Source organism: Hypomesus nipponensis, chromosome 6 (assembly GCF_054491055.1).
Source record: "Hypomesus nipponensis isolate SF chromosome 6, ASM5449105v1, whole genome shotgun sequence".
In the NCBI taxonomy this organism is placed as follows: Eukaryota; Metazoa; Chordata; class Actinopteri; order Osmeriformes; family Osmeridae; genus Hypomesus; species Hypomesus nipponensis.
In genome coordinates this window covers 12989853-13002732 of record NC_140366.1, presented here as the reverse complement: position 1 = coordinate 13002732, position 12880 = coordinate 12989853, and the positions used below count along the sequence as shown (strand labels likewise).

Below are 12880 nucleotides of genomic sequence, written 5' to 3'. Positions count from 1 at the left end.
AGTCCCAAAGGCCATGTGGTATGTGATTATGTTACTGAGTTTTTATCAGGCTGGACCAAAAGGACAGATGTTGTTTTGGACAAATGTCAGTTCTCAAAGGTACAGTGTGCACTGTGTGAATGCCTAAGGACATGTGTGTGTGTGTGTGTGTGTGTGTGAGTGGACTTATTTAGCGATTCTTGTGGGGACCAGTCCCCTCAATAGTCAAACAACAAAATGTTGAACTCGTTGGGGTCATTGTCTTGGTCCTCAAAAGTTCAAGTGCTATTTAAGTGACATATACAGTATGTGTGTATGTGTGTGTCAGTAGGACCACAGGTGCAGCTAGCAGAGAGACTCCCACAGTGTGTGGGTCAGCTGACAGGGCTGACAGCTGCATTGGCATGACGCAGGGTAGTGCCAGGCTGGACCAGGGAGACAGATAAAGCCCAGCATGTCATACTCTATTAGAGAAGTCATGTGATCCCTCTGCTGTTACAGAAGAGTCCAGTTCCACTGTCACACACACAGACCATACTCATGCTTGCCCACACCCATCAACGAATATCTACACACACACACACGCACACACGCACACACACACGCACGCACACACACACACACACACACACACACACACACACACACACACACACACACACACACACACACACACACTATTATGGCAGTATTGCTATGATGGCAGGGCAGATGGTACTGTACGACAGTGCCCCAGAAGTGGCAGCCAGAACAGGTGCCCGTGGTGGTGCCAGGGTCTCTCCAGGGTCGACTGGAGTGCCACTTACCTACCTTGCTAAAATACCCTGTGAATGTACCAAGCATCCACCATATGGATGGACTCGCACAATACATCCTAATCACCTGAGGGTCGGTTGTGTCTAGTCACTTATCTTCTGTTCCAACTGGCTTTTATTCAAATCATTTTTCTTGCTTTATAGAACCTTTTCTATCACATGGGGCCCTTTTTTCGATGCTTCTACTTATTTCTCTCCCTCTCTGCGATTGAGCAGAGATAAACAGCACCCTCTGCTGTTGCCCCACTGAACTAGTTAGTGGCCTTGTATTCCAGGCACACACCAGCATCTTGCTGCACCTACCCAACAGTACAGCCTGTTTCCAACCACACCATCTCAAGACTTCATAAGTCGGGCCAGACTAGGCTGGGTAGAAACAGATGACCTGCAGCGGGTCTGTTAGTTTTATGACCATGTGCAGCACGGCAGTGTGTATAATTATTGCCTGTGGTTCCATCCCAGGTGAGGTTTACTGTCTCTGGAGCCGGGTTTAACTGCTGTCTCATAACATACACTTTTACACACAGCCATAATCAAGCAGTGTGCACACACACCACACAAATGCTTGCCGACAAGCACACACTCAAACACATTCTGTACACATGTAGACATTGTACATCCAATGAGTTTGAATGGGCGAGTTTACCCGACACTTAGCAGCTAGTTCAGGCAGTAGCCAGTGGGACCATGGGGAAGCTGGAATAGGTTTGTCTATGTCTCCTCAGAAACCAACTACAGGTTTGTCTCTGTGAGCTTTCTTCTCAGTAACCAATCACAAGTCTGTCTCTGTATGGAATCTGTCCTTCGTAGCAATTCACAGGCCACTGTAGGGAATCTGGATAGCTGAAGCAAGGGTTTGGAGAATACTTGATTAGGTAATTTTGCAGTGACAGAAGTCAACTGGGGCAGAGGTAACTCTCTCAGGCATTGAGATGCGGTGCGTTCACTAAGTCATCCCAGTGGAAAGTCTGACTGACAAACTTGTGTTCCCGTGTTGAAAGGAGAGAGTCAGTCACCCAGAACAATTCTTGTGGAAACTGCACATCTGGAGTGTGGAGAGAGGGGGGTGCCAGCTCTGCCACTGGCACAGACGGGTAGGATGTTCCCCTGATGCCATCTATGGGGATGGTTCTGGAAACAGATGTGGACGAACAGATACACATGATGGTGGACAGACATATCTGTTTCTCTCTACTGCATGTACCTCTCTTTTCTTGATACACCTTTGCATTTACCTCTCTCACTTCCGCTCTCTCTTCTTCTTTCGGAGGTTTTATTTCATGGAAACAGCAGAACACACAGAACACATAACTTAACGAATCCATCACAGGACCTTTACTGTATATGAAAAAGGTTTCACACAGGCAATACCAATGTCATGAATGTTTACAGCTTCAATCCTACTGTGGGCAACATGTAGACAGCAGACTGGGCTAATGTTTGGTCATGTATTTTATAATAACGTCCTCCACAACCGGATCCAGCCAGCGCTGTGGTCGGAACCACTGTTATTACTGTCAACATCCACGCAATGCTCATATATTTCAGAAACACACCACCGACTACACTGAGAACACTGTTACAAGGTAAACATGGACCAGTGGGACTAAGTGGACCTGAGTTCTTCTGCCAGTTCTCTCTGTGTCTCCTCACCCATACCACACATATACACACAGACTTGTTCACACACACGCACACATGCGCTGTATATATATAGCCACACACATATATGTATATATTTATACATACCTACTACATACACTGCAAACTCAGCTCATCTCACCAGCTACACTGCTTTCCTAGGAATTTCCCGTCATTCCAACCCAGTGACCCTGGCAGCTCCACTGGCACCAGCAGAGGCCAGGGGGCTGGTGGCTCCAGTGCGTCTCCACAAACACACAACTCTAAACACGACATGCTACACAACCTCTAATCACTCAAACAGAACTTCATGGAAAAAGCACAGTGGGCAGTTCTGTTACATTTGGAAAAGCCCTGGGACTATTTCAAGGACATGTGTCAAAGTGTTTGGTTAAAGATACTTTCAAGTACACAGAAACAATAGAAAACTGTTTTCCTCATACTACCTACTAGTCATTTTAGGATGTCATCCTTAAATTGAACAAAAGCAATACAAGTATTATCACTTGTGAGTACCTTGTATTATACATTTGATAGTTTATAAACTGGTAGACTGTGCTACTGCTAGTTAAACTCCCCAAGTCATGTCTATTCTTTCCTACAGTGTAATTGGCAAACTCAAAGCCTTTGTGTAAGGAGGGGAGGGCAAAGGTTGTCACGGTGATGCCCTGATAAGGAGCATCTCGTGTGGCGACAGTTGCCCCCGTGTGAGGAGAACTCATTATGGGCTGGCAGGAAGCCCTGTGTGGGCTCTATAGCTAGTTGGATCAGAGACCCAATTAAGTCATACACACACACACACACACACGCACACAAACACACACATACCCTTCGACCAGGCTAATCTCCTAATGAGCCAAGTGGTCAGTGCTCTTTAGCAAGAGAGCTGGAAAGTGAAAGAGAGAGAGAGAGAGCATGAGAAGGAGAAAGAGAGGAGTACGAGAGGCCCTGAGGGCCATGGCCAACCTAGCCCCCAGTAATGAGCCTCCTCTTTCCCCCTACAGCTGCTCCTCTGCCCCCATAACCCTCCTGGAAGTCTGGGGCCTCCACAAGGGCTGGTCTACCGTTTTTCAAACAGTTTTAAAACCTTAATGGTTCTAGTTCTAAGCAGGTGATGAATCCACTGACTCCAGATAAGTAGCCAAAGGCAGCTGTGGATAAGAAGTCACCATACTCCTCTCCTCCAGTGAGTCAACAAAGAACTATGTGTTAAATCAATATGACTTGCTGCCAAACACAGGCAGAGGGAGAGATGGACGGAAGGATGGAGATATAGAGGGAAGGAGGGAGTGAGGCACGGCTGAAAGAATAAACGGCAGGAGGGGGAGATGGTAATGAAGAAGGGATGGAGATAGAGAGTGGGAGGAAACCCTGGAGTTTTGTAGGAGGAGAAGCACACATACACACACACACACACACACACACACACACACACACACACAATCTGGGTTGAGTTTTCCCACCTGAGGCTGGACTCTGGAGCTAGGCACCAGGCTGACAGCCGAGACAGACGCATGTCCTGCGGCCAGGCAGCTAGGAGGCTAGAAGCTGGCACTTGTCCTCGTCAAATAAACTATCTTCCTCCACCCTCATCCTCTTCCCTCTAATTTAATCAACCCCCCTTCCTATTCCTCCCCATCTTCTCCTCATTTCTCTTACCTTCTACCCCATCGTTGATTTGGACACAAGCCAGCATCCACAGAAAACCCTCCATCTACCTACTCCATCTCCATCACCCCCCTCCCACTGAGTTGGTATGAGCCATAAAGTGTAGGTCATCTACTCGGGGCTTAGCCATTTCGGCTGGAGAGCATTATGGAGGGGCTTCCTGTGCATTTGGAGCATTTGGAGGTCAGAGTAGAAGATTCCAGAGTTTGGTGTGTTTACAACATTACAGGATGCAGACAAAAATAGAAGAAATCAGAGTAATATGTGGATGAGTTGTGGCTGAACAAGAGGTTTGTGTGTGTGTGTGTGTTCCCGCCCCTCAGTGGCATAGAGTCCAGAGTCTGTTGGATGTGGTTTACCGGTGAGGACGGAAGGAGTTTAGGAGGGGGGGTTCCTGGTGGCTCAGTTTAACCAAGGCAACGCACACAAACACAAACACTTATGATGGCATATACATCTGTGTGTGTCTCTGCCAACAGCTCTGTCCCTAATCTGGATATAAATGGGCTGTGATTTCTGTGGCTCATGGTGAAACACAGCCTACACAGACAGCACTGGTCTTCACCATCCCAGCACACCACACGGCTTCTCACTAGGAACTGCTCAACCAAACCAGCTCCAGGGTTTACAGTAAACAGTCCATGTTATTCCTACTCGTCACTGTTAACGTGAGCCACAATCATCACAAACCTGACCACTGTCTCACTGCAAGCCCAGACACAGTGTCTCGTTTTGACCAAACTGTGTTCCAGCCCCGGCCCAAACCGAACCCAGCCCAGACCCAGCCCAGACCCAGCCCCAGACCCAGCCCAGACCCAGCCCAGACCCAGCCCCAGCCCCAGCCCCAGACCCAGCCCAGACCCAGCCCCAGCCCCAGCCCCAGACCCAGACCAAACCCAGCCCCAGCCCCAGCCCCAGCCCCAGCCCCAGCCCCAGCCCCAGCCCCAGCCCCAGCCCCAGCCCAGCCCCAGCCCTGGGGGCTTCATGGGACAGACTGAGAGGCATGAGGGAGAGCATGTGATGGCATCATGTGCTACTACTGTACTCTGAGGCCATAGCAAAGAGAGGGATGGGGAGTTGCAGAGGTGGAGATGAAGAAAACAGAATTAGAGAGGGAGGGAGAGAAGGATAGAGGGAGAGGGGAAAGAAGAGTGAGAGAAGGAACCAAAGAGGAGAACAACAAGAAGAACTGAACAGATGCAAAAAAGAAAGCAGGAAAATGAATGGTGGTTGAGGGAGAAGAGAAGGAGTAAGAAGGGAAGATTCATGTTGTGTGGAAGACAAGAGAAGCCTTTATGGGTCCAGCAGACAGGACAAGACCAGAGGGCAGAGTTCTGGAGCAACAGCGCCCCCTAGAGTCAGGGAACATCATAGCAGAGGATGGTTCCACGTCAGCGGTGTTGGATGAGGACAGGAAGCTTGAAGATTCAGGCTGTGTCAGATATTCAGGAAAGGGTAAACATGGCCTTAGGTCAAACCATATCACCAATGGAGACAGAAATGCATGGGTACACACACATACACACGTGTACATGCACAACCACACACACACGTTCACATGTTCACTTTCATTTGTTTACACACTCATACTTTTATGATGGCCATTAACCAGCCCAGGCCACAGTGAGAAGTTTTCAGAGGTGAAAAGATAAATAATTCTGTGTCTGAACCACTGCAGTTGTTCCAACCCAGGCCAGCACATGACATTTCTCCACTTCCATCCAGGCAGGCTGGCAGGCTTGATGATGATCTGCCTGGCTGGCTGGCTGGCTGATGGTCTGGCTGCCTGGCTGGCTTGCTAGCGCAGCTGGACTTTAGAGAGGCAACCATTCATTAGAAGAAAAAACTGGTGTTTGAGTCAAAGATAATCTGGGCTGGACGAGAAATAAACCCACACAAGCATCAGCTTAGATCTCGATGTATATGTTCAGTTCAAGAAGATGGATATTCTGCTTTGAATAATGTTCCTGTCCTGGTGGGTTCAGTGTTGTGGTTCTGTGGGGTTAAGTATTTTGTCAGCAGTATTTTGGTTTTGACGTGATGGTGACAGGACTCTCCTGTGGAGTGTGAGAAAATCCTGATGCTGAGATTTGGCTAGCGATGACAGGGTCCCCCGGGACCTAGCGCTGTTTATCACTGCATGACATCATCATTCACACACACAGGGAGGCCTGTTTCCACGGGCAACACAAACAGGAAAAGCATGTTGTGTGTGTGTGTGTAATGTTGGATTGGACTCTATCGGCATTTTGAGATCACATCACGTTAAAGCAGAACATAATCTGCAGAATAACCTCAAAAGTGCAGGAAATAAACGTGGTGTAAAAAGTACTGATACGGTGCTGGTGGACAGCTGTAAGCTGTGAGTGGAAAGTGAGTGGAGTGTGTGTATGTGTTTGATAGTGTGTGCCACGAGGCAGAGAGGCATCTGGACTGAGCTCTGATTAACACAGAGCATCACTCAAACACACACACACACACACACACACACAGATAAACTAAGGTGCCCTTGGGAATCAACTGTTGTCTGGCACCATAGACTGGAACAGTAGGGGAGAAAGGGCTAAAGGGTGTAAGATGCCTTTGGCAAGACACACAAACACACACACACACAGCTTAACTGTCCCTAGGCGGTTTAACAGCATGCATTGTTTTTCTTTGCTGTGCAGGTAAGAGCTGTAATCCTTTCATCCCAATATGGTGTGTAACCTTCGACATTGGAAATTTACCAATGAATTTACAGAAGATTACATCTGATTTGCACCTGACCTCTCACATGCTTTCAAATAAATTTTATGAGCTTTTAATTTAAAGCACCGCAGTGACTACCTAAATCCAGCTGTGTGCACCACATGTACTCACACACACACACCCATCACCCCAGTTTTGGTACCCAATCAAAACTAAGTATGGAAAATGTTTAATCCAAACAGAGTGATTTGATGAAGCAGGCAGGGCTTCTGTACACAGACATATTTCATGTTAAAATAACTACCCCTGCACCTCACCCCCGGGCACAACAGGTACAGGAAGTGAGGGACAGCGTCGAGAGGGCAACAGAGGAGAAGGGAGTAAGCAGACAGGGTGGGGTTTGTTAAACACTCGCCCTTAATTACTGTAAAACACAGTCATCATCATCGTCATCACCCGGGTTCAAGCTTTCCACCCTAAACTGCTGGGAGACATCTTACTACTCACCCTGTCTGAGATTCACTATCACTGCACCCTGTGCTCTCTGGGATGGGAGGAACAACAAGAACTAGTAAATTGTCTGAGTGGATTTATGGGCTGTTATGTTATATTCTGGTGTTACGAACAAGGGTGTGGACACTGGAGCTACACATGACTGGAGAGAGTTTCTAGCTTCATCGTACCTCCGACTTTCATATTCAAATATGAGTAATTTTTTTAAACAACACACACACATACACACACACACAGTATAGACACACAGTATAGACACACACACACACACAGTATAGACACAGTCATGTTTTCCCCAGACATAGTGGGTAAGTCCCTCAGACAGAAGCGTCTGTGGAGCCTTAGAGAGTCAACACCCAGCTTGGAGAGTGTGTGGGAGAGAGCTGGAGCAGGCTGGGGGCCACATCCCTAGGGAGGGACGTTTACAGAGGCCATAGCAGGCTGGAGGTTGTGGGGAACTGGGGATGGGGGACTGGGGTTATGATGACAGAAGTGCTCGTCAGCCTCCCTCCCAAACGATGACTAAGGGATTTTGCAAGCTGACAGAACTTAAAGCAAAGGATGTCATGTGAATATATATGTGTGTGTTAAAGAGAGAGAAACACGGTGTGGTGCGTTTGTATTTATGCGTGTGTGTTTAAAAGACTGTGTGTGTCTCCAACAGGTAATCGGTCTTGCAGTGTGTACTCTGACAGTGATGGATTTCCCTGAGTCTCTCCATAGAGGAGGGGTGTGTGTGCGTGTGTGCGTGTCTGTGTGTGTGCGCGTGTGCATATCTGTATGTGAGTGTGAGCGTGCTGATAAGAGCAGGGGCAAATAAGACCCTACATCAGAGAGAAAAACATGACCCGTCTGCCCTGTGAGGGGATAAATGGAGGGATGGAGAGATGGAGAGAGCGTGGGATAAAAAGAGAGAGAAAAGCCTTGTGTGATTCGAACATGTGCAACGAATCCCATTTTCTCCTGGAGGTAGCTCTCCTAGGGAGAATAAAGACTTTCTATGAATAATAAACTAGTAATGTGCAGCCATATGGTTACAATTCTACATATGCTGATCTATCAGTCTCCTCAAACGCCAGTGGAAGTCAGAGATACAGCAAGCTTGACGGCTTCTTTCTTCTTCCTCTCTCATTCTCTCTCTCACCCTGTCTTTCAAACACATCCCTGAGTGAGAGAACTGACTGCATCACATGTGTTTTACATCCATGATCTCATATATGTCCTCAAAAGAGACCTCGAGGCCATTACTCATGAATGAGGCAAACATACAGATACATAAATCAGCGTACTTGTTTAACATATAATAACAGACGATATTCTGTCTTTTCTTCATTTCTGCTCTGCCAATCCCTGCTGTCTACCCTTGAGAAATACAAATCAATTATCTCTTCTGGAGAGATCAGTTTGTCGAGTTGTGTACAATGTGAGAAGTTACGTTTAGTTGCCCTTTCTCTGCTTCAGCTCTTGGCCCCAAACCAGTCATGTCAGTCACAGTGCTGGTTATTATGGGATGTTGTGGGCTGAGATCATTACTGAAAGGCTTTTATTGCCTTGGCAACAACAGAAGGGAGCCTTGTTCCCTCCATACTAACTAACCAACACATCCACAAACACACACCAAAACACTTCAACACACACTCACATTATACCAGCACACACACACTCCGCTGCGCTGGCCGGGGGGCAGGAGCACACAGGGTCAGAGTTGTGCTGGGCTGACCTAGTTTCTCTGACTGACCACAGGACAGTCCAGGCTCAACAACCATTGTAGCATATCTCAATAACACAGCAGTGAGAGGACCTTTCGTTTGATCCCTGGTGTGGGCACGTGGTGGAGGAAGCCACACCAGCGACAAGCCATGCAAACAACATCTGTAAAACACACACACACACACACACACACACCACCTGCGTGGCTTCTTAAACACAGAAACAGTTCCATTGCACAAACATCTGAACTAAGCCAAGAAACCAGCTGCACTCCCTGCTCTCAGTGAAACTAAAGCAAGGAGAAAAGAGAGGGAGTGGGGAAAGAGAGAAAGGAGTGACCCACTACTAACAGACATGTTTAACACACTTCCACATCGTGCTGAACTAGTTGTCAAACAGTCCTGGTGTGGATGAAGGTACTGAAGCAGGGTGTTCCCTTGTCTTAACTCAGGAGTCAGATGGCTGAGCGGTTAGGGAATCGGGCTATTACTCAGAAGATTGCCGGTTTGATTCCCAGCCGTGCAAAATGATGTTGTGTCCTTGGGCAAGGCACTTCACCCTACTTGACTCGGGGGGAATGTCCCTGTACTTACTGTAAGTCGCTCTGGATAAGAGCGTCTGCTAAAATGACTAAATGTAAACCCACTCTCCTTCCTCCTTCTCCACCCATCCCCCTCCCCTCTCCTTTTCTCCCTCAGAGAGGCATGGTGAGGGGTGCCAGACTTTAGGAGAGCCAGCCTTATGCTGTTACAGTTGGAGCAGCCAGGGACTTTGACCAGGGACTCTGCTGGCCTCTCTCTCTCTTCTCTTTCCCCCTCCCTCCCTCCCTCCCTCCCTCCCTCCCTCCCTCCCTCCCTCCCTCCCTCCCTCCCTCCCTCCCTCCCTCCCTCCCTCCCTCCCTCCCTCCCTCCCTCCCTCCCTCCCTCCCTCCCTCCCTCCCTCCCTCCCTCCCTCCCTCCATTCCCTTGTTCCTTGTCAGCCAGCAGTAGGGCCAGATGTCGGCAGAGGCCGAGGCGGGGAGAAAGGGAGAGAGAAAAGGACAAAGATAGAGTTCACACAGCACAGTTCATTGTTCAAGTCCATAGCCACACATGCACACTACACACACGCACACTAACACTGAACAATTGAGTCTTTACGAACGACAATGACTGACTACGTGTGTGTGTGTGTGTGTGTATGTGTGTGTGTGTGTGTGTGTGAGTGAGTGAGTGTGTGTATAGAAGTGAAAAGGAGAAATCAATGAACAGGTGTGATCTGCAGATTCAGTGTTGATATGAGCACCTTATTTATTTGGTTCCTGACCGAGTGGTGGTAGGCTGTTGATCTTCCTCTATAGAAGAGGAAATCAATACAGACCAGAGAGGACACCGATAAATAGTAATGAAGTCGGATTCCTTTCTCCTCTCGCTCTCTTGTTTTCTCATTCTCTCTCCCTTCTATATTGCTCTCATATTCTCTCTGTCTCTCATATTCTTTCTGTCTCTCATTTTCTCTCTGTCTCTCATATTCTCTCTGTCTCTCATATTCTCTCTGTCTCTCATATTCTCTCTGTCTCTCATATTCTCTCTGTCTCTCATATTCTCTCTGTCTCTCATATTCTCTCTGTCTCTCATATTCTCTCTGTCTCTCATATTCTCTCTCTCTCTCTCTCTCTCTCTCTCTCTCTCTCTCTCTCTCTCTCTCTCTCTCTCTCTCTCTCTCTCTCTCTCTCTCTCTCTCTCTCTCTCTCTCTCTCTCTCTCTCTCTCTCTCTCTCTCTCTCTCTCTCTCTCTCTCTCTCTCTCTCTCTCTCTCTCTCTCTCTCTCTCTATATGCTCCCTTTTCAGTTTTGTCTCCAGGAGCACAGTGTAATTATGTTTACACTGTACACCACTCAAATATGTGCATTCATACACAAATACATTTACAGTGTGCGGCACACACTAACCAGCTGACTGAGCAGCAGAAAAGTCAACCAGTCAGTTAGACAGTCAGTCAGTCATTCATTCACTCAGTCAGCCTGTCATTCAGTCATTCAGTCAGTCAGTCAGCCAGTGAGTCTGTCAACCTGTCAGCCACTCAGATGGACGTTGGTCACGCTTCAGAGTCTCAGCTAACATACCCGCACTACCAGACTGAACAACACAACACAATACCACTGTCACTGTCTCTCCACATCAGATAGACTCATTGTGAAACGTCCCTTCTTGCTGTCTGTTTCACAGTGACAAGACTTGGCTTCCACTGCTTGAAAACTTAAAGGTTTTACTGTTATGGCTAGTTCTATGACTTGGTCCAAACCCAAAATCATCTCAAAAGAGAGAAGAACCCAGAAGAATAGAGGTAGAATGACTCACCAGCGCTGTCCTGGCCTAGAGAACACAGAGCTTCTCCTGCAGCTGGCCAGCTCTGTCACAATGGGTACTACCAGGAGAGCAGAGAACAATGTGCACTGGCACGATCACAGCAGTAGAGTACAGCACTATGGAGTATTAACAATGAGTACAATAAAGAAGGGTAGAACAGAGTCAAGTAGATTAGAATAGAACAGAGTAGAGCAGAGCAGAGTAGAGAGGAAGCGAGCAGAGTACAATAGAGCAGAGTGGAACAGAGTGCAGAACAGAGTAGAAGCGAACAGAAGTGCTGTCCTCTGAGGAGTCAGACTCCGGCTGTGTTAAGGAAGGCTAGCACAACGCTAGCCACGCTAACCCTGGCGCTGGCGCACACTGAGGGAGGGCTTTCACTCTCTCCGGCTCTCCTTTCTCTTCTCTTGTTTCTTTCTCTCAAGTCTGTCCTCCGTCTCCAAGTCTGCCTCTCCCTCCTCCAGTCTGTTTCTGACTCTGTTTCCTCTCTCCTCCTCCCTCCGTTTCCTCTTTTCCTCTTCCTGTCTCTCTCTCTCTCTCTCTCTCTCTCTCTCTCTCTCTCTCTCTCTCTCTCTCTTACTCTCTTTGTCTCTCACAGCTGTGAGGTCCCAGTGTGTGACATCCCACTGCTTCCCAAGTCTCATAGAAACTATGAGAGAGAGAGAGAGAGAGAGAGAGAGAGAGAGAGAGAGAGAGGAACCCCACCTTTTCCAAGTTCCAGGGCTGCCCCCACCCCTGTTCCCTGGGGCCCAGCTGGCTGTGGAGTAAGCCTGGACTGGAGGCTGAGGGGTGGGGGGGTCAACATAGGGGGCCACAAACCAAACTCAGATTGACTCATTTGTCTGTCATGGTTATAGAACCCAAGCAGAAAATTACAGGGCTACTCAAGTTTTGGCTTCGCTCACTCTCAACGTCCTTCGTTACCTCTCTCTCCTTCTCAAAGTCTCACTCTTTCCATGTCTCTCTCTCTCTTTCTTTCTCCCTTCGTCTCTTTCAAAGGCCCTCATTTATAAATGGCCAAGATACAGGGAGAAAAGAGAGGGTGAAAAAAGAGGGAGAGAGTAACCTGATACAGAGAGAAGAGACTATTATTTGAATGAGTCACTCAGTGAGGATTGTAGGGTTTCTCAGTGTTAAATGGGAGAGGGGGATGAAAAAAAAGAGAAAGGGAGCGGGGGGGGAAAAGCATCCAGTTTAGGAATGCTGAGTAGTGGACCCTACGGGGCCGTGGGAGAGAGTAACAGAGAAAAAGTGAGTGAGAGGGAGAAGGCGGGAGAGGTAGTGAGAGAGACGGTGGGGGTGAATGAGACAGGGGCAAGGGAGGACAGGCAGGGGGCTGGAGGGGTACCAGGGGAGCCCCCCGGGGGAGGAGGGTTAGGCAGCCAGACTTGCTGACAGGACCCAGTACCCAGAATACACCACAGGAATGAGGGTGGTGGGGAGGGGTCATTCACAGAGACTGGAGCTACTGAAGCCAGAAGAACCCTCAAACAAAAACCCACTATCTATGTCCTCCAGT

The 12880-nt window shown here is 48.2% G+C and overlaps 1 protein-coding gene across 3 annotated transcripts in view; it reads right to left on the bottom strand.

Annotated features, from left to right (window-relative positions):
- The window catches only part of sash1a (SAM and SH3 domain containing 1a), a 144574-nt gene that overhangs the window by 50625 nt on the left and 81069 nt on the right, over positions 1–12880 (bottom strand). The window contains exon 1 of one of the 3 annotated variants that reach the window (XM_084700118.1): positions 11356–11656. The exons of the other annotated variants lie outside the window; for them this stretch is intronic. The gene's annotated coding sequence lies outside the window, so the exon portion shown is untranslated. Of the gene's footprint in view, positions 1–11355; positions 11657–12880 lie in introns of those variants that run through there. 3 annotated transcript variants of the gene reach the window in all.